The sequence below is a fragment of the Ambystoma mexicanum genome, chromosome 7q, assembly GCF_040938575.1.
Source record: "Ambystoma mexicanum isolate Mex_15411 chromosome 7q, UKY_AmexF1_1, whole genome shotgun sequence".
Lineage (NCBI taxonomy): Eukaryota > Metazoa > Chordata > Amphibia > Caudata > Ambystomatidae > Ambystoma > Ambystoma mexicanum.
This window is the reverse complement of record NC_090941.1, coordinates 73909357-73933811: the sequence shown is the minus strand read 5'-3', so window position 1 is coordinate 73933811 and position 24455 is coordinate 73909357.

The following is a 24455-nucleotide window of genomic DNA, read 5'->3' as shown; positions in this document are numbered from 1 at the left end:
TCTTTCTAGAGTGTCATGAGATGCAGCTGCCTTTCCTGAACTTTAATCAGAGACTTTCTTTGTAAGTAGAACTGAGCCCTGGGAAACCAAAAGGTGGGGGAAGTCTGCTTGCCTTGAATCCTTTCCCTTTATAGTGGGTGGGGGGAAGGTAAAAACTGCGTAGATCCGTAGCCTATTTAGCTAAAATGTTTAAAATTAATTAATTCCCCATTTGGCAGAACACTACAGGGTGAATTCTGTTAAAATTCGAAATTAACAAAGCTCACTTCCCAGTGTGCGCTGAAAACTTTAGCCTATAATTTAATTGGGTAATCCTGTATGTCCTGCGGGGTATCTTTGTTCTTAAATCAGTCCAACCTTGTTATCCTGCTTCCCCAACACAGGCCTTTCAGTGCAGGGGGGTCTGAAATCCAGAATTCCCCAAATCATTCAAATGTTTCTGTCCAACTTCCCAAACACAGACCAAAGTAGGGGTGGGGGGCTGAAAAACAAACCACTAAATCACCCTGTGTTTATTTTAAACCAAAAGTGTGGGCAAAACCATAATTGACATGTATTTGTACCTACCTTGAAATCCTACTGCTAGCCTTTTAAGCCCGCCAGAAAATCAAACTCGCACAACACATGTTTAATCATTTTGGTTATTGATCAGTTTAATTATTTCTTGAAGTGAAATTTGTAGAAAGTGAAGAATTGTGATTGTGTTCTTTTCAACTCACTTTTATGATTTATTTATGCTTAGAGAAGTTGATTGTGTTGTGCCATGGATAAAGTGTTTCGGCATTTTAATGTGAATTTCTATTACTTTTATTTTAAATAAATATTGATATATCTACTGTACACGGGCCTGGTTCTTGGCTCATTGTTAGCTCAGTGGAGAGGGATCCAAGGGGCATTATATGTGTCTGAGATAGGGCTGACGACAAGAATCAGTTTAACAGTTTGTTGCTTCACACCTTAAGTGGGCAAGAAAGGAAATCCCTGGCGAGATGGTGGCTTCTCAATAAACCGTTACACACAGCTCAACTTGCTCTATCTTCTTGATTGTCTCTGGGTCTCAGATACTCTTGTCATGGCTGTGCCTCTGTATTTCTTTGGGGTTCCTGACCCATTTACTTTGCCATTGCCTCTGCTGTTCACTTGGGACCCAGTCCCCTTTAGATTGGCTATCCAGGACACTTGGTTTAATCTCCGGTCAATGTCTACTGACTGCTGTTCACTTGGGTCACCTATCTCTTTATACTGGCTTCCCAGGACACTTGGTTTACTCCCCTGACAAGTGTCTACTGATGCGGTATGTGTTTCAGGTAAACAGTTATAATTCCATGTGTTTCAGGGAATCCTTTGTAAAAGCTATGTCACTGAAAGAGGGAATATTGTATAAAGTGTATGTGCTTTGTGGTTTGATAACTAAAATTGAACCCCAGTGGTATCTTTGGAGGCCTTAGAAATGATCCAAAACTGAAATGTTGAATGATAAGCCTTTATGAATGGTGTCTAACAGACTTAATAAAGCAATTGAAATACATTTTTTAATTAACACAATTAACTGGGGTGTTGGGCAGGTGAGCCTGGTTCCTAGAGAATAGTGAGTGAGTTAGGTGCTACTGTTCCAGCATTCTACAAAGAAAAATAATTCCTGAACCCATGCCTTTACAATAATTGTAAACAAGTCAAAACCACACAAAACAATTTTTGTATCTGTGCCCAAGCTAGAAACCAACCATAGTGTGTCATAGAAAATGTCTAACATTTTAGATTTTAATCAGTCCTAGAAAAAGAGAATCATATTTTGGGCCAACATTTTTCTCAGATGCCAGCACTGTTTATAGTTTCAGAGAAAACTGAGAACTTTTTTTTTCAAACTTTATTCAAATAACTGCTTTACTTTTGGAATCAATTAATGTCAATTTGTATGTCTACATATTGGAGTATTTTATTTGATTGCCTAGAATAGTCATTCATCTTTTTCTCTGTATGTAGATGTTTGTGCAAATTGGCATAAACACATTAGCGAGACAATAGCAAGGAGGTTGTGTTTTCTTTTCTGTAGACAAGCTGCTTTTATTCATGTGCAATATTGTGCATGGCATGCACTCTCGAAATGTAGTGCACCACTTCTACTTCCTTGATGTATTATTTTAAATAAAACTTAATATTTAAATTAAAAACAGCCTGTTTATTGTTCCAGATTTTGAGGTGGGATTGTTGTGCTGGGGGCTATAAGAGCCGGGAACATTTTCTATAAAGATTAAATTATTAGAAAAGTAAATATATTCTATAGATAGAAGTCATTACACATTGAATCAAGATGTCAATATTCATACTTTGAGTAATGTGGCCAAATGCATATAGGCGCAATAAGCACAATGAGGCCTGATCCCATTCCTGAGACAGCACAGTCAGATCTAAATCGATTAGGCAGCGAAACAATTTGAGGCCAGGTGTCATTATTGCCAGTTAGCACATCAACACCAGATGCCATTATTACCAGTCAGCATAGTGAGATTGGATAACGTTATTACTGATCAGCACAGTATGGCCTAATTCCATTGGGCCAAGTAATCAAAGAGGAGAAATGCCATTATTCCCAGTTAGCACAATGAGGACCAATTCCATTAGGCCCGGTAATGACAGTAGCCCCTATTGTGTTAGATACATATTTAACATTGGTCGAGCTATGAGGGGGCACTGGTGAAAGCATATGCTAAATGTATTTCCATTTTTATGATTAAACAAAACACATAAGTATTACTAGCTAACAGCTGCAGTGAGAAAAAATCAACAGCCCCTTCCTTGGCTGATGTTGTTGAAAAAATGATAACTTACACAAAATACCAAGTTCTCCCATGCTCTCTGTATAGTGCTGTTGGGAACCTGGTGTTTTGTGTAAATATAAATATGTATGTCTCATACTGCAGAGCATACATGCTGCTCCTCACACTTACAATAATGCAACTCCTCATATAAAAGGGAGTCAAGAGCACTGAGTATAGTTCTAGTGCTTTACATAACAGTTCCTCTCCACCAGGCGGCAATGTTGTTTCCCCTTTGGCCAGATATTTAAAATGTAACTCTACTAAAAGCTTAATTGTATAACAATCGGTAATCACATGCAGGAAACCACTTACGTTAGCACTTACATGCTGTGGGGTTCCCGGCATGCAATAGTAAACCTTCAGGAGGCGGAAGGGAAAAGTAAAATAAAAAGAGGCAGAAGGGAAACATAAAAGAAAAAGCGAGGCAAACTCACTTTTACTCTTTCATTTTCCCCATCTGCCTACTGAAGAAATAAACAGCACCCGCAGATGGCATTTACTAATGGAATCCTATAGAATACACCTGGTCAAGACCAGGTGCAAAAACCGGGTCAGATTCTCTAGGAATCCTTTTGTTTTACTTCTTTGTGAAAATGTAATGCAGGCCTGCAGGGAAACAACACAATGATGAGACGGAGGAGATCTGAACTCCAGTCCGTGCCCCTTCTCCATCTTTTGACTGCTTGAAAATGAGCCAGAGCATTACATGGAGACGTAAGAGCAATACACCTTGCTTTTACGACTCAATTTAACGCACTTACCTTCCTTAAAGAAGAATGTAAGTGTTGTTTACGGCCACCGCTAATCGATGTAGAGTTAAATCTCTATGATAAAAGGTATGAAGTGCAAAATATCCATCATGCAATTCGTGCCCAATGAATTCGAACCACGGTCCAGTTCAGTGCACACAGACTTTTGCCTTCATTTTTTGACTAAGCCGCATGTCCATTGCTACTTTCCCGCAGGCCCTAATAATAGATCTGTCTGTTCTTGAACACTAACCCAAATCTGTCAGTGCTCATTTATATTTCGCTGGCAAGTACTAAATTATAGGCTATAGCTGTGTTGGAAAAAACAGTTACATTAAATAATGGGCATTCAGAACAGCCCCCAAATGAACAGACATCAGCAGGAAGCGTCCTTTTATGTGTGCTGCTAAACACCTCTCATTCCCTCAACACAATTCATGGGGAAATTAGATGTCAAATACAGCCATCACATAATGTATGTCGCTGGAAAGATGTACGATGAATCTTCTGTTTTTATGTGACAAAAATACAATTTTAATGCCGTGGAAATTGCTGTGCGTGTGGTGCCGGTCTGCTGTCATCTACTGAATGTCAAGCTGCTCTCCCTATAGGCATATGCCTCATCAACAACCACACTAGAGTGATTGTCACCAGCAAGGGGGAACAGTCATCCATTTGACACAATCAATTGTTGTTGGATAAGTGGGTAAGAAACATTCATAGCGCTAGTACAATTATATGAGTCTATTATCTGCCATTGTTTACGATAATGCTGAAATAATACTAACTACTACTATTAATAATAATGATAAAAACTCTTGGATGGAATGAGATAGAGCAGGCAACCAATAAGAATCCTCACATAACTTTCTGCCTATCCCGCATGGCATGGCTGTCTGCTCCACCATCATTTGCATCACAGTCTTTTATTTGTGCAAAGTGTTCCCCAATTGTTTACTTAATAAAACCACTATCTTTTGTGGTTGACTTGTGTTGAGTGCGGCTACATATGTTGCCGCTGTTGAATCCTGTATCTTCTTTCCTCTCCCCTGGAGGTGGGGGGCACCACAAACAGTGAGGCAGTTTTTCTGAATTTAGCAAGCAAATATCTGGATCTAGTCAGCATTCCAGAGTTTGAGAAAAGATATGTAAAGCCCAAGTGAATCTTTGAAATGCAAATATGTCAATAGTGGTGCTTTTTGCCAATATTGATTGCTTATTAGTGCCTGGCAGGAGGTGGAATGGCAGCCTCCAAGAAAATGAGGAGGCTCAGAACGGGCGAATTACTGCATGGTAATCCCCCCGCTCTGAGCCTCCACACAGCTGGAGGCTGCCATCTTCTTCCACCAGGGATTTAGGTAAGAGCCCCCCCTTCCCTCCACTTACCTGCTTTTTTTGCTCCTGTTCGGGAGCGTATGCGCTGGAAACCCTTCTGTTTCCAGCGTGTCCACTCCCGATCTGTGACAGGCAGCCATGGGAAGGAAGAAGAGACTACAGAGAGCTTTAGAATCAAGTTCTAATCTTGGCCACCACTTTCCTGGAGCCGTGTATCTTCATTGGTGCCTGGTTCGCTGACCCAATGCCTATCAGCCACCATCCTGGCCAGGTCTCTTATGCTTCTCTTCCAGGTGGTTCTCAAAAGACTCCAGTGACCAGAAGGCACCACACTCCTCAGACAACTGGGATGGATAATAGTTCCTGGGAAGCAGCATCTTCTAGAGAAAAACTGCAATTACCAAAATGCACCTGGGCCAAACAGACAAGACCCAGCCTGGAACATAAGGAATGGGCTGGATACCCAAATGGCAATGGAACAGGCTTACCCATTCAGGAGCCAAATGGAAGACCCCACAACTATTCCACAAACCACAGCCTGGCTGCAGGGCTGCTGTGGGGGCAGCTGCAGCAGAGCAAGAGAATGGCCATGAGTAGGGGAGTACTAGGAACATTCCCTAAACCCTGTGGGACCACTAACTCACTGAGACAAGTAGAGACGCAGAGAACAAACAGCCACAGTGACCACATGGACCGCATCACAAAGATGGAGCCTGTAAAGGGGGTGGGGCTAGAGGTCATTGTGAAAACTTCCAAGGGAAGTTTTAGCCCTCAAGGGTATAGCTCAGCTCGATATTAGCCCCAGGAAGCTGCTGACACGGGTAACCAATTGGAGCATAGGGGAGCTCCTCAGCAGTAAGTGGAGGGTCATAAAACGCTGACAGAGTCAGTTGCCAGTGAGAGATGTACAGGTGAGGTAGGAAGAGGAGCAGGTGGGCCAAGAGACCAGTGAGATGGGAGACCTTTGGAGTATTTGGAAAGAGTGAAGGTAAGGTGCTAAAACTGAGGCACGTGTACGAATGTGGCAGTTTATATGTGAATGAGAGAAGTATTGAAGGACGTTTTGGAGGGAGAAGAGGGCGGGGGTTGAGAGTCAGTGTCTTAAGTTGCTTCTGTGTTCTGTGAGAAGTGAAGAGGTAAGGCTGACCCCTATCAGTAGCCATCATGTCCTCAAAGAGTCTGGTCACTTGGGGAGTAGGGTGTCACCCTCAGAAGGGAAAACCCCATTGAATCGGTCAACACATTTAGCATACTTGGAGAAGTTCAATTACCGATGTGAAGACTTTCAGCTGGAAGAAGCTGAAGGATGTAGAAGGCCTTAGATCATATCAAGCAAGTAGTCCTGCTGAACAGGCAGAAGACAAGGAACGGGAGTTACCAAGCAAGATGCATTAGGAAGCCACAGTGAAGTTAAGAGAAATCAGGATGTAAGGAGTATAGTAAGTAGTATAGTAACAACAATGAGGAAGGAAGGATACGTATAGTAAGGAGTATAGTAACAACAATGAGGAAGGAAGGATACGTACCGGCACGAGGTTATATTCACTATCATGTCAGCATTCAACAATGAAGAAGACTTATCCATCTGCAGTGCTGCAATGGCATCCGGTCTTTTAATCAAAAAATGTTTCATCTAAACATTTTCCATCTAATATTTTCTAACGAAAAAATGTTAATCGAATGCATTTTTGGGTGGGCTAACGGGTTAATTTTGTTTGGGAAATGTTTGGGGTGGTTTTTTAAGGGTCCTAAACAGAGGGTTGGGGGGAACCCCCCAAAAAAAGAAAATGCATGCAATGAACATTTTCTCGTTAGAAAATATCCGATGGAAAAATGTTTAGATGAAACATTTTCGATGAAAAAACATGGAACCGTCTTGTGCATCATGGACAGACAGCGTGCGAGGAAAACATTCTGTATTCCTTTATCCTCCACGTGGAAAGGCACCATTGGTCCCACATTGAGGTGTCCCTTACAAAATGTGAGAGGGAGAGGATTTGTGAGCGAGAGAGATGGAAGGATGATGCAGGATGGTGGAGCAGAGTAAAGGAAGGGCAGTGATTGGCGAATGATATTTGGAGGGAAGCCCATAAAATCAGGAGGGAACTGTAAACGAGGGCGATTGACCCCTGACCGGCCCATAGAGTCAGAGCTCGCTCTTGAATACTTTAAGACGAGATAGCTGCACCTTGAGGTGGATTGGGGTGCAGGTTTCTTACTCCCACACCAATAAATGAGGACAACTCAATGGTTTGGCAAAGGGGAGTCCGTTTAATGACAAGTACAAAAAACGGGGAAACATGGAGATCGACCATGATGCAATGGTCCGTCTCGCTTCAACTCCAAACAATCTTCATTCAAACAGCAATAGTTATAGTCACAATTCGTTATCATTGACATGTAACACTCAAAGTTTGTCATGCAATTCTATTGGTTGGAAAAGGTAACTTATGTATAGGTGCTATATCTGTATATGGAACGGAGTGTGAGGATTGGATAACTCCTATCGGGTGGGTGTCTACGCCCTTCCCTCCACATTACTCATGCAACGTCACTAAAGGAACGAGGTCTCATTGGTTCTACTATCCATAGGACCTTAGATTATTTGGCCACTGTGATTGGGCTGGCTACAACCCTAAGCATAAATCTCCACTTTAATTAGCAGCATGCAGAATGGTCATCCAGATGCAGTATGCCCCAAGATTCACCCTGCCTCCCTTCCATCAATCAGTACTTTAGGGCTATGTGTAAATTAGTTGGCTCAGGTTGGCCTCGAAACTGTATCTTCTTGTCAGGAAAAGTTATTGTATCTCCTGTTTTGGGTGATATCAGACATTAGTACCTCTTCGCGCTTGGTTGGTCACGTGTTAGCACACCGTGAATTGGCTTCGTTTTACTTTTATTTGTGCATTTAATTCTCATTCTCAACTGCCACCTGCCTGGGCCCCCTTATCTCGACCTTCACAGGGCAGGCTGCTCTGCTCTTAAGTTTCAATTCTATGAAGTTACTGTCCGCCTCTCTCTCTTGGGTTGACCTGGATTTCCCAGGCACGGCCTGCTCCTTGCTGAGTTTCAATTCCGCTGTCTCTCTTCTTGTTTTAGCTGGAATAAGAATCCTGGCCTGTTTGACCTTTAGTGACCTGGGTTAATTCTGCTCTTTTATAAAGTGGACTGCACTTATATAATTTGCTTTGTTGAGGTAGATATATAGTTGGCGCTTGCCGCTCTATTCTTCTACTAAGCATAGCAAGCCGCACTGTTTTCTTAGCTTCTTGCGTTACAAGCCTATGTACAGGCGTTAGCTGGTTGAATACTTTGATCCTGCTTTACATTTACGTTTCTTTATATTTCAACTCGTCTCTTCTTCTATGTCTGTGATATCCTTATCCATGGTGTTTCGTCTTTGTGTGTCATCTTTTGGTTGTCGTTCGTTCATCTGTACTTCTGTACGCGCCCTCATGTCATCATCATTCATCTTCAGTTAAGGCCTCTTGAGTTTCTTCTGGGACAGTGTTTAATAAATCTTCATTTTGTGTCATTAGCTGGTATGGTTGTCTCAATGGATACTTTACTGTGCATGGTTGTCTGGTTATTGGCACTTCAATAGGTATTGTTCTTCTGATTGGCACTGGGCAGAGCCCTAGTGCGGCTCTCTGCTGGTTTATTTGCTCATCATACATCACATATCTTGGTGTGAAAGTTCCTGGTACTTCAAAATGGGCGACTGGAGTGCAGGTTGTATTTGGGACCTCCTCTACACTCCCTCCTCAGGTTGGTTTATCGACCACTTCCACTTCCTCCTTTGGATTTATCTTTCTTGGTTCTTCTGTATCCATTTCTTCTTCGTCTTCTGGGTTTGTACATGATGGTGTGAAAGGGTGCCTCTTTGGAGTCCATATTTGTATTACTCCTTTCAGGCTTCCTGCTGTCTTTACATGTTCGTCTTTATTCCATGTCATTAGTTGACATTGTTCATTCGGGCTGCAGTAGATCAATTTTCCTTCATAGATTCTGCATTTCCTGGGATACAGAAACTTTGTTCCTTCTGGCGCATACTCGCTTGCCTTCACAAAGTCTCTTATTTCATCATCAGTTAGATCTCTGGGCTTCCATCCTGGGTTGACATCAATCATGATCTTCATCCATATGGCTTTCTTCGCAGTTTTCTGGCATTGTGAAATTATTATCTTAATGACACAAAATCCTTGCAATATCATTACTAGCAGGGCTCCCAGGAACTTGAATGCATCTGCCATCCATTGTGGTACCCCTGAGAATAGGGATCCAAACCAGCTGTCATCGTCAACTTCTTCGGTTTCATTGATCATCTGGTTCTGTTAGTTTGTCAGCATACCTATGTCTTCTGTTAAAGTTCAATTTTCTTCGTCGTGAGAAGATATGAATGTGCAACACGATTCTCCAATTTTTGCACAAACTCCTCCATCCATAGCTGTGATAATGTCAAGTACATATCTGTTCTGGAGAGTCATCAGTCGGATTGCTCTTACCTCTTCCTTGATTGCATTGAATCCCTTTATTGTCGAGTTGATGGTTTGCAGTAACTCCCTTCTGGTTATCTGCAACTATTTAATGTTTGCTCCAACCTGGAATCTTTTTGCATGAGGATAGTTGTGAACACTGATGGGTGAGGCTGAACAGCCTGTGTTCATATGGGATTGCATGAAATGCTTCTTCTGATTTGGCAGAGAAGTAATTTTCTCTCTTCATTCAGGATGTCAGCTTTACAGATCTCCTTTTTCTCAGGTGAGCATCTGCTTTTGGGAAACTGTCAATATTCAGGTCACTTTTCAGGATCACTAGTGCTAGAACATGGACGTGCACTATTGTGCATATGCCTCCCCAGTTTTTTGGCAGTCTTACATATGCTTTGGATCCACACACCTAATAATGATCCATAATTACTGCAGTCCCATGTGTCATTCCTGGAGCCTCAAAAATTCATCCACAGTTCTGGTTCTCTCCCATCTTCCCTGTGCCATTGTTCCTGAAGCACAATTTTGGCCTTTCAAGTGGCACTATCTGCAGAGGTCCTCCTCTGTCTTCAACCCATGTCAGTAATGTTGTGAGTTTCGGCCATAAAGGTTTGCACAACCTCTGTGAGTTTTCTATTGCTTCCTTGCAGGCTTAAAAAACCATCCATGTGCGGCAGATCACCACTCCTTCTTCCTATCCGTTGGGGGGAAGCACTGTTCCCCAAATCTGCATTTGGCCTCTGTTTTTCCAGATCTGAGCCTCTTCTGGAGATTTCCCTTGGACATTCAGCCTTGGGTGTATTTCCCATCTTATTCCTGCTCCTTTAGCTTCAGGTTTCTCGTACCTGATCACGTGATTCCTAGTGTGGGCTCTATTTCTTGTCTTGATGTCCTGAACATAATCATCTTCATCGGGATAAGCTGCTTCAGTTGCCCATATCAATGAGGCATCACTTCCCATGAACTGTCCTCTGGTGTTGCACATTGCTACGTGTGAGAGATAGTGTGCTGTCGAGACATCAATTTCTACAGCTACGAAGATCTTGGACTTCCCCATGCTGTACGGTAGGAGTGCACAATCGAAGCATTCTCCTTCTGAATTTCGTCTTCCAACTTCCTTCATGTGTTGGTACCAAATGTTGTTTTCCAGATGTGCTGTGCTATCCAGTTCATTATTATCTTCATGTAGGATTGTTTTGATTCTTAGTGTCTTCCTGTAGTCTGCAATAACTACATCCCTAAATGCATCTGTAAGGCTTTTTCTTGCTGGAGGACTCTTATGTATTTCGGTCCATGGTATAGGTCTCTTCATCTGCGCCTTTTGAGTGGACAAGCATCTGTCAGCTTCTTCCTGGTCCTCATGCATTTTTTTCTCTGCTGCATGCAAGTGCCCATGCCACCCAGCCTAACACCGGTTCGGTATATGGCTGTATTGTAGGTCTGATGCTTGTCCCTTGTGTTGGACCATGTGTACTTGTAGATTCAATCTCTGTCGGTTTGTTCTTCATTCCTCTTGTAGTTTTCTTGCTCTGGTTATGTGCGGTACTAGAAGATCTACTAACATTTGTGTCTTTGCGGAGGCCGCTTCAGTCCTCTTGAGGGCTTCTGATATGACTGCCTTTATTGGCCTTTCTCTTGATTCTTCTCGATTCCTCTCATTATTTCCTGGGACTGGTTTTTCAGCAGGCAATCTCATCTTCTCTGCGCTTTTGTTTTCGGTTCTGCGGTTATTGATACTAGACCTATCTTGTGTGCGTGCATGTATGTGTCAGTGCTTTGTCTTCAGTCTTTTCGTGCCGACCCTGTCTGTGGCATTCCTGCTGATTTGTTACCTCAAGTGTGTATGTATCACTGCTAATTACATTCATTTTCATTTCATTTACTTTACAATCAGATTTTCTCGGGACTGGAATGACTATATAAGGTCTGGGTGTTTTTGTGGGTCTCATTCGTACATCATCAGGTGGGTGCACTGAAATTGGAATGCTTCGTGCACCAATAAAAAATGCAGTCCTGATTGTAAATGACAGCAAAATAATGATAAACACAATCCATGAGTACATTATAGTTCAATAAGTAGGGTGGTAGCATTTTCTTCCAGAGAAGCGAGGGTGTCCCTCTGCTTGTGGGAGGACCAGGTTACTGTTCTGGGCCCCCATCTCGATCATTTGCCAAGTGTCAATGTTACTGTTTTCCCCCACTCAATATTGTTCCTTGAACAGTTTGTGTCATAAAGTGTCAAGTGCTTCACAAGTGACCCCCTCTTGCGAAAGGTAATTGTCTCTTGATGCAGGATGCAGTTCCCTTGCTAGACTATGGGAAAAATAGATTAGACTAATACTTTGGTGAGTCACTTCTACTATGCAGGTTCAAAGTGTGTGAGCTCTCAGTTCACTCCTTTAATATGGTTCAATCCTGCGGCTGTTTTGGGCTCAAGTCAGTATGAAGAAATAGCGAAAATGACAACAAATATAACAATTAGGGCTCTTGACTTTGGTCCCTCGATCTGTCCCTCGGTGGAAAGTTTTTTCAGAATCTCCCCAGATAGTCTCTTCGATGATTGGAAAGTTCCACTTGGAGGATTATCCCATGCAGGAGCATTCCCAATTGTGCAATATTTGCTGGATCTCGGATGAATGTGGGAGCGTCAATTTTGATAGGCCTCCTCACTAATTCAGGAAAGTCAGCCACTATGCGGAAAAAGACTCTGTGCACCAGTCTGCTGTCTTCTAGTGAAAGGGACATTCGTCCTGCCTTGCTGGGTTCAGGATTATAAGTTCTTTCCTTGACGTGAACAATGTTTGCACTGTCCGGTTGCGTGGAGTGCGACTAAATAACTAATTTTGTTCAACAGCTGGCTCAAATGTTCAGCGTTTGCTGGATCTTAGATGAATGTCTGTGTGTCTGTTGTTCTCCCGACAATAGATGGACAATCCTCAATTAATCGAAAGAAGAGTATAGTGATGAGTTCATCTAGAATCATTTGAGGTGGAAGCATTTATGTCCTTCTCACCGTACTCCGGGAGTATGATGAAGGCTTCCGCAATGACAGTAAGCAGGTGTCTGATTACCTTTTCATTCTCAGGATCTTGTAGAAAATCTGTGACACTGGTGACCCTCCCTACCAGTGACGGATATGATACTAATACTAAGTGGAAGTATGTAACCACATCCTTTGTGATGTCTCTACTGGGGGACACCATAAGTGCTGCAAAACAAAGTGTTGGTACGGGATGGATCAAGGTCCTGTATCTGTTTTCAATATGAGTCATTGATCAAAATTTGTTACAGTCTTTTCCTCCACAAGGCTTAAGTGTGACTTGGTTCAAAAGTTCATGTCAGCAAAACGTGCTGTGGATTATGTGCGCAATTAACTTCTTCATCCTGCAACTAGGATGTACAGAGTGTCTGTTTTTTATGTCCTTATCCCCTTTTGTCTAGAGGAAGTGTCCAAGTGAAGCCACAACTTGCAAAAGTTCTTTGTCTTTTCTTCGCTGCTCATGTGTCCTTCTTCCTCATCATGGATCTCGTCTGCATGTGCTGTGGTTCTTCCCTGTCATCTGTAGTCTCTTTGCGGTGGGATGCAGCTAGGGGGTTTTCTCCGATGTAGGGCTTAATGTCATTGAGAAAAATCAATGTTCTCCTGCCCTGCAACTTCACAGCTGACGGAGTGCAGTCCTCCACGATGAAAGGACCATTGAATCTTGGCTCGTCCCACCTTTTCCTCGGTTGGTTCCTCACCAGCACACTATCTCCAGGGAACATGAGTGGAACACGTAGATCTTGAATTGAGTCTGTTACAGTGTTCCCTTCGGTGTTCTGCGCTGCACTGCACCCTTTTCGTTGTTGCAGCTGGTCTGAAATTACAGTAAGGCTGGATGTCATGCAGTCCAAGTACTTTTGCATTTCGGATCCTAGGACCTCTTGGGTTGACTGGGCATCACATCTAGCTCTGTCGTGAGGGGTTAAAGGGGTCCTCATTCTCCTTCCTGTGACTATCCCGTGTGGCGTAAAATGATGGTCGGAGACTGGTTGGTTCCGAAGAGCATACAATGCCAATGGAAGGTAGTGCAACCATCCCCTCTTTAGAGTAAGCTTCAACTTGACCATCCTTTCCTTTAACAAGCTGTTGAGCCTCTCCCAGATCCCATTACCTTCTGGATGATACGCCGACAAGAACTTGTGCTTTATACCAAGCAACAAGCTAGTCTATTCAAAGTCTGCATTTACAAAATGATACCCATTATCTGATCTCATTACTTCACACACCCCCCACCTAGGGAACACTTCCCTCACTAGGAATTTGGCCACACAGGTAGAGGTTGGGTATGTACATGGACCTGCTTCTATCCATCTGGAGAATGGACACACAACAACAATTAAGTATCTGTACCCGTTGCATACTTGAATCATGTCGACATAGTCGACATGCGGATGCTGAAAAGGCCCATTTGACCGGGGGATAACTCCTCTCATAACTTTTAATGTGTGCCCAGCGGTGAATTGCTGGCAGATTATGCAGTTCACTATAAAGAATGCAACATGCTCAGCTAAATTCGGTATAAACCAGTCTTGCGCGCGCATTGCTACTAGATTCTCTTTTGTCATGTGCATCGGGTAATGCAATTGCTCCAATGCTATTTTTAGTAGGGCTACAGGCATTGGCGGTTTACCAGTGCTGTCTTGCCGCCACAAGCTGTCAGAGGGGTTTAAAGAGCACCCTCGACGAATCCACAGGTTTTTCTCCTCCTGTGGTGCCTCCGCCTGGAGGTCCATTGGTGGTGTCTGCCCAAGATTGCTATATGCTTCTGGTGTGGTTTGTGCTACCATCATCCTTTCATGGGTGCACGCCACTTCTACTTCCATAACCATCTCACTTTTGGATGCCATACGCTTGGCTTCCGCGTCTGCTGTGTGATTTCCGAATGACACTAAATCTGTCCCCTTCGTGTGGGTGGCGCATTTCATGACCGTTATGCCCACTGGGAGCTGTAGTGCCTTAATCAGCCTGTCCAATAAGGCTGCGTGTTGCACCGGCTTGCCGTCCGCTCGGAGGTAGCCCCTCCTTTTCAAGCGCGCTAGGCCTGCGTGCACTGTGGACGTCACATAGGCGGAGTAACTGTACACTGTTACTTCCTGGTCTGCATGATTCTCAATGGCGAGTATCAACGCCAATAACTCTGCAGCCTGTGCTGAATAATGAGATGATATTTGCACTGACGAGTACTCGAAATTCTCCATTCGCTATGTGTCTCATTACAGCGACGCCTGTGTATCTTTGTCCGTCATCTTGATCGATTCTTGAAGACCTGTCAATAAAGACGATTTCCCCCCCTGCCAAGGCATTTTCTTTTACCCTGGGGATTTCATCATAGAATTCTTCATAATTCGCACAATCATGTATCGGCTCTCCTTCAGTGACTGGCTCTGCTATGAACGTAGCTGGGTTCACTATTTTACATCAGATTATTTTGATCGATGGATTTGATATGATCACTTCATAAGCAGAAGCTCTCTGAGATGTCAGTGTGCCTTTTGGTTTCTCTAATATGGCAAAAAATGAGTGCTCGACGTATAACGTCATGGAACATCCCATTACAATGGTTGTTGCCTTCTCTAGTGCGAACGCTGCGGCAGCTAAACTTTGTTCGTATGGGAATTGACCTTTTATTACTGTGTCCAGATTTCCACTGTAATACGCTGCCATTTGTGTGCGAAAACAGGTAGAATTCCTCTGCAAAATTAGGAATTCCGAGAACTGGAGCGTACAAATCGCTCTCTTGAGTTCAGCAAACCCTTTCTCCGTTGCCTCTGACCATTCAATCTTTTCCTTGGTCACCTGGGCCTTCTTTAGGGCCTGGGGCAAAGGCTTGGTATATGAGCTGTAATCAAAAACCCATGCCCTAACATAGTTGCACGAGCCTAGAAAGCCCTACATTTGCTTTATCGTGTGTGGCTTAGCTGTGTTCAATATTGCTTCAGCCCTTTCTGGGGTCACCTTCTTCCCTTCATGGGAATCAGTTGGCCTGTGTATAGCACTTCCTGTTGACAGTATTGTAGCTTTTCCTTGTCAACCTTACATCCTTTCTCAGCCAGTATAATCAGTAGCTGAACAGAATCGTACCTACATTGTTCTTCTGCGGTACTGCAGATTAGAATGTCATCCACATACTGCAAGACGACACTTTCTAATGCAATATTGCCTAGGACCATCTGTAGGACTCTATTGAAAATGGATGGGGACTCACAGTACCCCTGTGGCAGCCTTGTGCTTTTCAGACGCATATGTCTGAACGTGACTGACATCAGATCTTGTGAGTCGCGGTGTAACGGGATTGAGAAAAAGGCATTTTTCAAGTCAATCACTGTGAAATATTTTGCCTTGACGGGTATATTACATCGGATTGTAGATGGATTAGGGACTAAAGGGAACTCGGCTTCAACAATATCATTTAATGCTCGTAAATCCTGGATTAAACGTCAAGACCCTCCATTTGATTTTTTGACAGGATATACCGCCGTATTACATGACGATTCTGACGTCACTAAGATGCCCTGGTCCATCATCGCAGAGATTATTTTCGCAATCCCTTTGTCTGCCTCTCTGGACATGGGATATTGTCGGACTCTCGGCAAAATTGCTCCTGGTTTCAAATTAATTTTCACTATCCCACCCCCTTAAAGAGGCCTACGTCATAGGGTCCTGTAGTCTATACTGAGACTGGTAATTTAGCTATATCCTCATCAAAATATTCTGGACGCTTCAGCGCCAACATCATTCTCTGAGGCACTTCTCTTCTGATCATTTTTACCCAAAAGATGAGACTTACTTCCGCCCTTGTCTCTTCTGAGTCTGATTGTTCTTCAAACAGATCGTCATCAGTGACGTCAGTCACTCAATACCCTTCTTCAATGGCGATGATCGCGCACCACTGCCTGCCTTCATCATCGTATCCATCGACCAATGCTACTTTCTCTCGCACTGCAGCTGTGTGTATCATTAAGGGAAATACTTGTCCCTCCTCCTCATGCATAGGTATTTTTGGTCTGAATAAAAACTCATCAGGGGTTCTCATAGTTCTATCTGCAAGGCCTGGCAACCCTGCCATAAGCACACGCATGCCATATGCAAAAAGATCTGGTTCCAGCGGTATAGCTCTCATGGCTATGCGTCCTGAGTATGCTCTAATTATTTCGATACATTCAAATAATGCATTCCCAAAAGAGCATACTATGTCCTCCTCCGTGAACGAAATTGTCATGTTCAATTTTGTCATTAAGTCTCGACCCAAAATGTTTACAGGGGTCTGACGTGAATATAATAAAGGTACATTCATTTCACACTCTCATATGGGGACTGGGAGAGCGTCTGTAAAGGGAACTCAACTGTGAGCTCCTGTGAAACTCTTGAGTATCTATGGCCTCGCCGGACAAGGAAAATTTGCCTTTGCATATGCACGAGCGTGTTGCACCTGTGTCCACTAGGAAGAAATATTCTTTACCCCCTATAACAACATCCACCCTAGGTTCTCTATGAGGGTCTGGTGTCACTGATAGGATAGCGCACATCAGGGTTCCCAGTGAGCTGTCCTATTTTATATATAAGTTTGCCCCACTGTGCACTTGCAGATTTTCCCCATTTCCAGTGTTGCTTCCCCTTTCAAAATTCTGGACCTGTCCTGTGCTCATCGTATGTGGCACGTGCAACGGTATCTGTTGGGATTGTCCTTGTGAAAAATTCCCCATGTTCTGTGGTTGTAGCCCTTGTGCACCTTGCTGCACTCCTGGAACTTGCCATTGCACAGTGTGATTCTGTGCAACGCCCTGTTGTGGGGATGCAGGTAGATTTGCCATGCCTGCCCCCATTCCTTGGCCATTCTGCAACATGCCTATACTTCTGCACGTGTGCGCCAAATGCCCTGTCATTCCACACAACCAACATACTGGTGGTGGTCGGATTATCTGTCCATTTGACACATCTGGACTACCATTCTGCACATTTTGAAAACCTCCTTGATTATTTTGGAAACCTCCCTGATTGCTCTGCCATCCTCTTCCTCTAAAACCTCTTCTCCTCGGGTAAAATCCTATGTTACCCTGGTTATTCTGTTGCGGGTTAATCACCTGCTGCATGTTCTGTTTGGCTGTGTTAGTTAACATGGCTCCTTCAAGAGCATACTTTGATAATTTCTTTTGCACCACCTTCGCTTCCTCGCCCTTTCGAGTCGCCTCCTTTTTTTCTAATCTTTACTTGTAAACATCTACAGTATTGTGCGATAGTTAGCTGTATTTCAGCCCAAGGTTTAGCCTCACCTCCTACCAATTTCTTGAGCTGTTTCTGCACTGGTTCTGGCAACCCTTGGCACAATATGTGGTAAAACACAGGTATTGATTTCGTCCAAGATTCATGCGTTTCTGCCACCCACTCGTCTTGAAAATTCTGGATATAAAGTAACAGATCTTCCGACTCCATCATTTTTCGAGTCATTTTTGCTCCCATTTCAGAAGTGTCTGGGTAAAGCACTCATAGCACTTTCCATACTGCTGCTCTGCAATTGTTAAATGACGCTCCGTTGTGCGCTGTGTTAATTGTGGTTACACCAGGGTAGCCTGCCCGTGTCCACACATCGTCTGCTCTCTCACCAAGTATGGCGATCAGGAGACCCTTAATGTCCCCTATAACTAACGTGTTTCCTTGTGTCATTTTTTCGAACTCATGTATCCATTTTCCGGCTCCCGATGTCAGCATTGGAAGCTTGTACTTTAGGTTTTCTCAATCTATGTGTGGCCATGGAATATATTGTGGTTTTGCTCCCTCTTTCTCTAGTAGCGGAAATTGGAAAGCATAGTCCACTTTTTCTTCCCTCATACCTCTCCTGTCTACCGCAGGGCAATATTCCTGCATCGCTGTCTACCTGGCAATGTCCTTAATCTGTCTACATAGGCTGGTTACGACACCCACTTCTGACCATGGGGTGTTCCTTCATGCCGGTCAGATTCTGATGTCCTCAGTGCGAACTCGCTAGCGTCTGACCATCGAACCCCTCTTACACTTGGGTGTCAGTTTTCACACCGTCTCACTTCTATATTTGCCTCGCGCTCCTCCTCTTCGGAGTCGGACATTGGTTGTTCCCAATTCACGCAACTCCTTGTCTCCTCATCGGTTCTACTGATTTCCAACCTATCCAGGGACAGTTTCCTACTCCCAATACTTCGGGTGGCATCTTCTGTGTCATACAGCTGAGTGCTCTCCAGGCGCTCGTCCTCCCCCTCCTCTTGGGGTAATCGTTCTAGCCCTATTTCGTCATATATTTTATTGATCGTTTCCCTGATGCTTCTGGTGTCAAAGTCATCTTCAATATTTGCCCTTGACGTGCCTTGTACTGAGTCATACACAGGAAATAATTCTTCAATGTCTTCCCAGTCTACCACTGCATTAGGTGTTTAACCTCCCTCTCCAAACATTTGAGATTGCGTGCCCTTTGTCTATGCTGTTGTTCTGCGGTACTGCAGATTAGAATGTCATCCACATACTGAAAGACAACACTTTGTAATGCAATATTGCTTAGGTCCAATTGTAGGACTCTATTGAAAATGGATGGGGACTCACAGTACCCTTGTGGCAGCCTTGTGCTTTTCAGACGCATTTGTCTGAACGTGAATGACATCAGATCTTGTGAGTCGCAGTGTAACGGGATTGAGAAAAAGGCATTTTTCAAGTCAATTACTGTGAAATATTTTGCATTGATGGGTATATTACATCGGGTTGTAGATGGATTAGGGACTAAAGGGAACTCGGCTTCAACAATATCGTTTAATGCTCGTAAATCCTGGATTAAAAGCCAAGACCCTCTCTTTGATTTTTTGACAGGATAAACCGCCGTATTACATGACGATTCTGACGTCTCTAAGATGCCCTGGTCCAACATCACAGAGATTGTATTCGCAATCCCTTCATCTGCCTCTCTGGACATGGGATATTGTCGGACTCTCGGCAAAATTGCTCCTGGTTTCAATTTAATTTTCACTCTCCCACCCCCTTAAAGAGGCCTACGTCATAGGGTCCTGTAGTCCATACTGAGACTGGTAATTTATCTATATCCTCATCAAAATATTCCGGACGCTTCAGCGCCAACATCATTCTCTGAGGCACTTCTCTTCTGATCATTTTTACCCAAAAGATGAGACTTACTTCCACCCTTGTCTCTTCTGAGTCTGATTGCTCTTCAAACAGATCATCATCGGTGACGTCAGTCACTCAATACCCTTTTTCAATGGCGATGATCGCACACCACTGTCTGCCTTCATCATCGTATCCGTCGACCAATGCTACTTCCCCTCTCACTGCAGCTGTGTGTATCATTAAGGGAAATACTTGTCCCTCCTCCTCATACATAGGTATTCTTGGTCTGAATAAAAACTCATCAGGGGTTCTCATAGTTCTATCTGCAAGGCCTGGCAACCCTGCCATAAGCACACGCATGCCATATGCAAAAAGTTCTGGTTCCAGCGGTATAGCTCTCATGGCTATGCGTCCTGAGTATGCTCTAATTATTTCGCATACATTCGAATAATGCATTCCCGATAGAGCATACTATGCCCTCCTCCGTGAACGAAATTGTCATGTTCAATTTTGTCATTAAGTCTCGACCCAAAATGTTTACAGGGGTCTGACGTGAGTATAATAAAGGTACATTCATTTCACACTCTCCTATGGGGACTGGGAGAGTGTCTGTAAAGGGAACTCCACTGTGAGCTCCTGTGAAACTCTTGAGTATCTATGGCCTCGCCGGACAAGGAAAATTTGCCTTTGCATATGCACGAGCGTGTTGCACCCGTGTCCACTAGGAAGAAATATTCTTTACCCCCTATAACAACATCCACCCTAGGTTCTCTATGAGGGTCTGGTGTCACTGATAGGATAGCGCACATCAGGGTTCCCAGTGAGCTGTCCTATTTTATATATAAGTTTGCCCCAGTGTGCACTTGCGGATTTTCCCCATTTCCAGTGTTGCTTCCCCTTCCAAAATTCTGGACCTGCCCTGTGCTCATCGTATGTGACACGTGCAACGGTATCTGTTGGGATTGTCCTTGTGAAAAATTCCCCATCTTCTGTGGTTGTACCCCTTGTGCACCTTGCTGCACTCCTGGCACTTGCCGTTGCACGGTGTGATTCTGTGCAATGCCCTCTTGTGGGGATGCAGGTGGATTTGCCGTGCCTGCCCCCATTCCTTGGCCATTCTGCAACATGCCTATACTTCTGCACGTGTGCGCCAAATACCCTGTCATTCCACACAACCAACATACTGGTGGTGGTCGGATTATCTTTCCATTTGACATATCTGGACTACCATTCTGCACATTTTGAAAACCTCCTTGATTATTTTGGAAACCTCCCTGATTGCTCTGCCATCCTCTTCCTCTAAAACCTCTTCTCCTCGGGTAAAATCCTATGTTACCCTGGTTATTCTGTTGCGGGTTAATCACCTGCTGCATGTTCTGTTCGGCTGTGTTAGTTAACATGGCTCCTTCAAGAGCATACTTTGATAATTTCTTTTGCAGCACCTTTGCTTCCTCGCCCTTTTGAGTCGCCTACTTTTTAAAAAATCCTTTCTTGTAGCAATCTACAGTAATGTGCGATAGCTGTATTTCAGCCCAAGGTTTAGCCTCAACTCCTACCAATTTCTTGAGCTGTTCCTGCACTGGTTCTGGCAACCCTTGGCACAATATGTGGTAAAACACAGGTATTGATTTCGTCCAAGATTCATGCGTTTCGACCACCCACACGTCCTGAAAATTCTGGATATAAACTAACAGATCTTCCGACTCCTTCATTTTTTGAGTCATTATAGCTCCCATTTCAGAAGTGTCTGGGTAAAGCACTCGTAGCGCTTTCCATACTGCTGCTCTGCAATTGTTAAGTGGCGCTCCGTCGTGTGCAGTGTTAATTGTGGTTACACCAGGGTAGCCTGCTCGTGTCCACACATCGTCTGCTCTCTCACCAAGTATGGCGATCAGGAGACCCTTAATGTCCCCTATAACTAACGAGTTTCCTCCTGTCATTTTTTCTAACTCATGTATCCATTTTCCGGCTCCCGATGTCAGCATTGGAAGCTTGTTCTTTAGGTTTCTCGATCCATGTGTGGCCATGGAATATATTATGGTCTTGCTCCCCCTTTCTCTAGCAGCGAAAATTGGAATGACCAGTCCACTTTTTCTTCCCTCATAGCTCTCCTGTCTACCGCAGGGGCAATATTCCCGCATCGCTGTCTACCTGGCAATGTCCTTAATCTGTCTACATAGGCTGGTGACGACACCCCCTTCTGACCATGGGGTGTTCCTTCATGCCGGTCAGATTCTTATGTCCTCGGTGCGGACTCGCTAGCGTCTGACCATCAAACCCCTCTTTCCCTTGGGTGTCAGTTTTCACACTGTCTCCCTTCTGCATTTGCCTTGCGCTCCTCCTCTTCGGAGTCGGACATTGGTTGTTCCCAATTCACAAAACTCCTTGTCTCCTCATCGTTTCTACTGATTTCCAACCTATCCAGGGACAGTTTCCTACTCTCACTACTTTGGGTGGCATCTTCCGTGTCATACAGCTGAGTGCTCTCCAGGCGCTCGTCCTCCCCCTCCTCTTGGTGTAATCGCTCTAGCCCCATTTCGTTATTTATTTTATTGATCGTTTCCCCAATGCTTCTGGTGTCGAAGTCATCTTCAATAATTGCCCTAGACGTGCCTTGTACTGAGTCATACGCAGGAAAGAATTCTTCAATGTCTTCCCAGTCTACTACTGCATTAGGTTTTTTAACCTCCCTCTCCAAATATTTGAAATCGCGTGCCATCTGTCTACGCTTACATTCAATATCATCATCAAATTCTTTGTGCTTCCTCGCCTCTTCTCTGACTCTATCTTCTTCCCTTCTCTTTTCATTTCTACATGCATCTCCCTTTCGTATCTCCTCATCTCTTTGTCTCCTTATCCTTTTTTCACATACCCTTTGTTCTTCTTCCAACCTTTGCTGTTTCTGTCTGTCGTGGTCATAGACAGCTCTCTGTTTGCGATCAAGCTGTTTTTCTTGCTCTTCACGATATAGCTGTTCTCGCCTCAGTCTATCCTTCCTTCTTATACTTTCATCCCTTAACTCCTTTTCTTTCTCCTTTCTCTGTCATCTAACCTCTCTTTAGATCTCACATCATCACTTCCTTTCCCATCGAGTTTCAATAAGATTTGCCCTCCCATCCATTCATCTTTTGCGAAGGCTATCTCATCAGTTCTGTCTTCCACTTCTTTCCCTCTCTCTCCCTATCGAGAGATGCACTTGTATGTGCCTGATCCTTTCTTTCATCATTGCGTCTCCCCATGTCCCTCAGGACTATGGAAGTGAGATTCGAGTCCTTATCCTTCCCTTGATTATCGTCATTACTGTAAGTAGGTTACTCATACGCGGGGTTGCTGTACCCTGTGGCTGCTTTAAGCTCCCTTAATAGGTAGAGTCCCTCAGGCTTACTCTTTTCAGGTTCTGTTTCAGGCAGGGCAGTTGGCGCAGTAGGCGTTTCACCCCCATCCGTGCATACATTTAATATCCAGTCTGCAGGTGGCTCTTCCTCCTTTGACTGTTCAAACATTTTCCAGAGTTCTAGAACAGCAAGGCGTTTCTCTTGCCTGTATATGTGGCATGCAAGTATGTCGTCATATGTTGTAAGACGGCTTTAGATAAAGACCCATTTTGTGGCCACGGCATAAACATTTTGTGGGCGATACCCTTAACCCACTCGGAGCTATATTTCTTAAGCTTGGGTGCGTGTTTCGACAGTTCCTTACATAAGTGTGCTAATGGAGTAATGTCTTCCATGCTTAAATCTGATTCTATTCCTCTTATACAATGCTTTTCAATGCTTTCATGCAACTTTAACAATTCCAACAATATGAGCGAGCACCAAACACTGCAAGCTCCAATCCAATTTGTCCCGCCAAAATCTTTTATATCACCAATTTACTCAAAAACATCAATTTGTGTACGATTCCGTATCAACTATCGAATCGCTCAAATCTTAATCAGGTCTCACACAAAACACACACAAAGAATTCTTTCACATGTGACGGCATAACAGAACATGTAAGACAGACAATTAATAGACTAGGCAGACACCAGCTGGGCACAAATATCTCTGCCTCTAATCATTACCCCCACATGGAGTTTAAACAACCCCCTTTCATGATGTCTTTAAACGTGGTGGTAGCCTAGTCGTTCCCTATCATGTGGGACTCTGAGTTCACGTTTCTTCTGGCCACTATATTAAAGTGCAGGAATAAGGCGAATCCTCTCTCTTCTCAGGTGTCCGCCCTGGTATTCTATCTCTTCTCAGGTGTCCACCCTGGTATTCTTCATTTATTCAATTATTCTCAAGTTATTATCCCCTTATATATATACAGTCTTCTCTACTTCTGACTACTTTGTTTTTCCACCTCCCTCCGTTACCTTTTCCCTCACTTGTTCTAACGCCTATGAAATTTGCCAAAGCACTCAATTTTTTATTTCACTCACTGTTCGCATCGTTCCTCTCTGTACTCTCAGGATAACCGACTCCGTTACTGCCTCCTTCAGACTTTTGCCTGATCCACTGCCTTTAGGAATGGGAAGGGATGTGGTTTTTTTAAACGGGTCCCTTCAGGCCCCACTGTAGTTTTGGATCAATTACACTACCATTGTCCATGGGAAGCTTCACAGTCTACTCAGTCGAATGGCGAAGGACTTGTGATATTGCCGAAGACCTTGAGTTACTTCATGTCGACAGTTATAGGTGTCTTATTTTAATCAATAATCTATAATCGATAATCAATGGTTTCCAAGCATACTCTGCTACCAAGTGTAAATGAGGGCGATTGACTCCTGACTGGCCCACTTTAAAACGAAATAGCTGCACCTTGAGGTGGATGGGGGTACAGGTTTCTTACTCCAACACCAATCAATAAGGACAACTCAATGGTTTGGCAAAGGGGGGTCCGTTTAATGACAAGTACAAGAAATGGGGAAACATTTATTTATTTATTTATTACA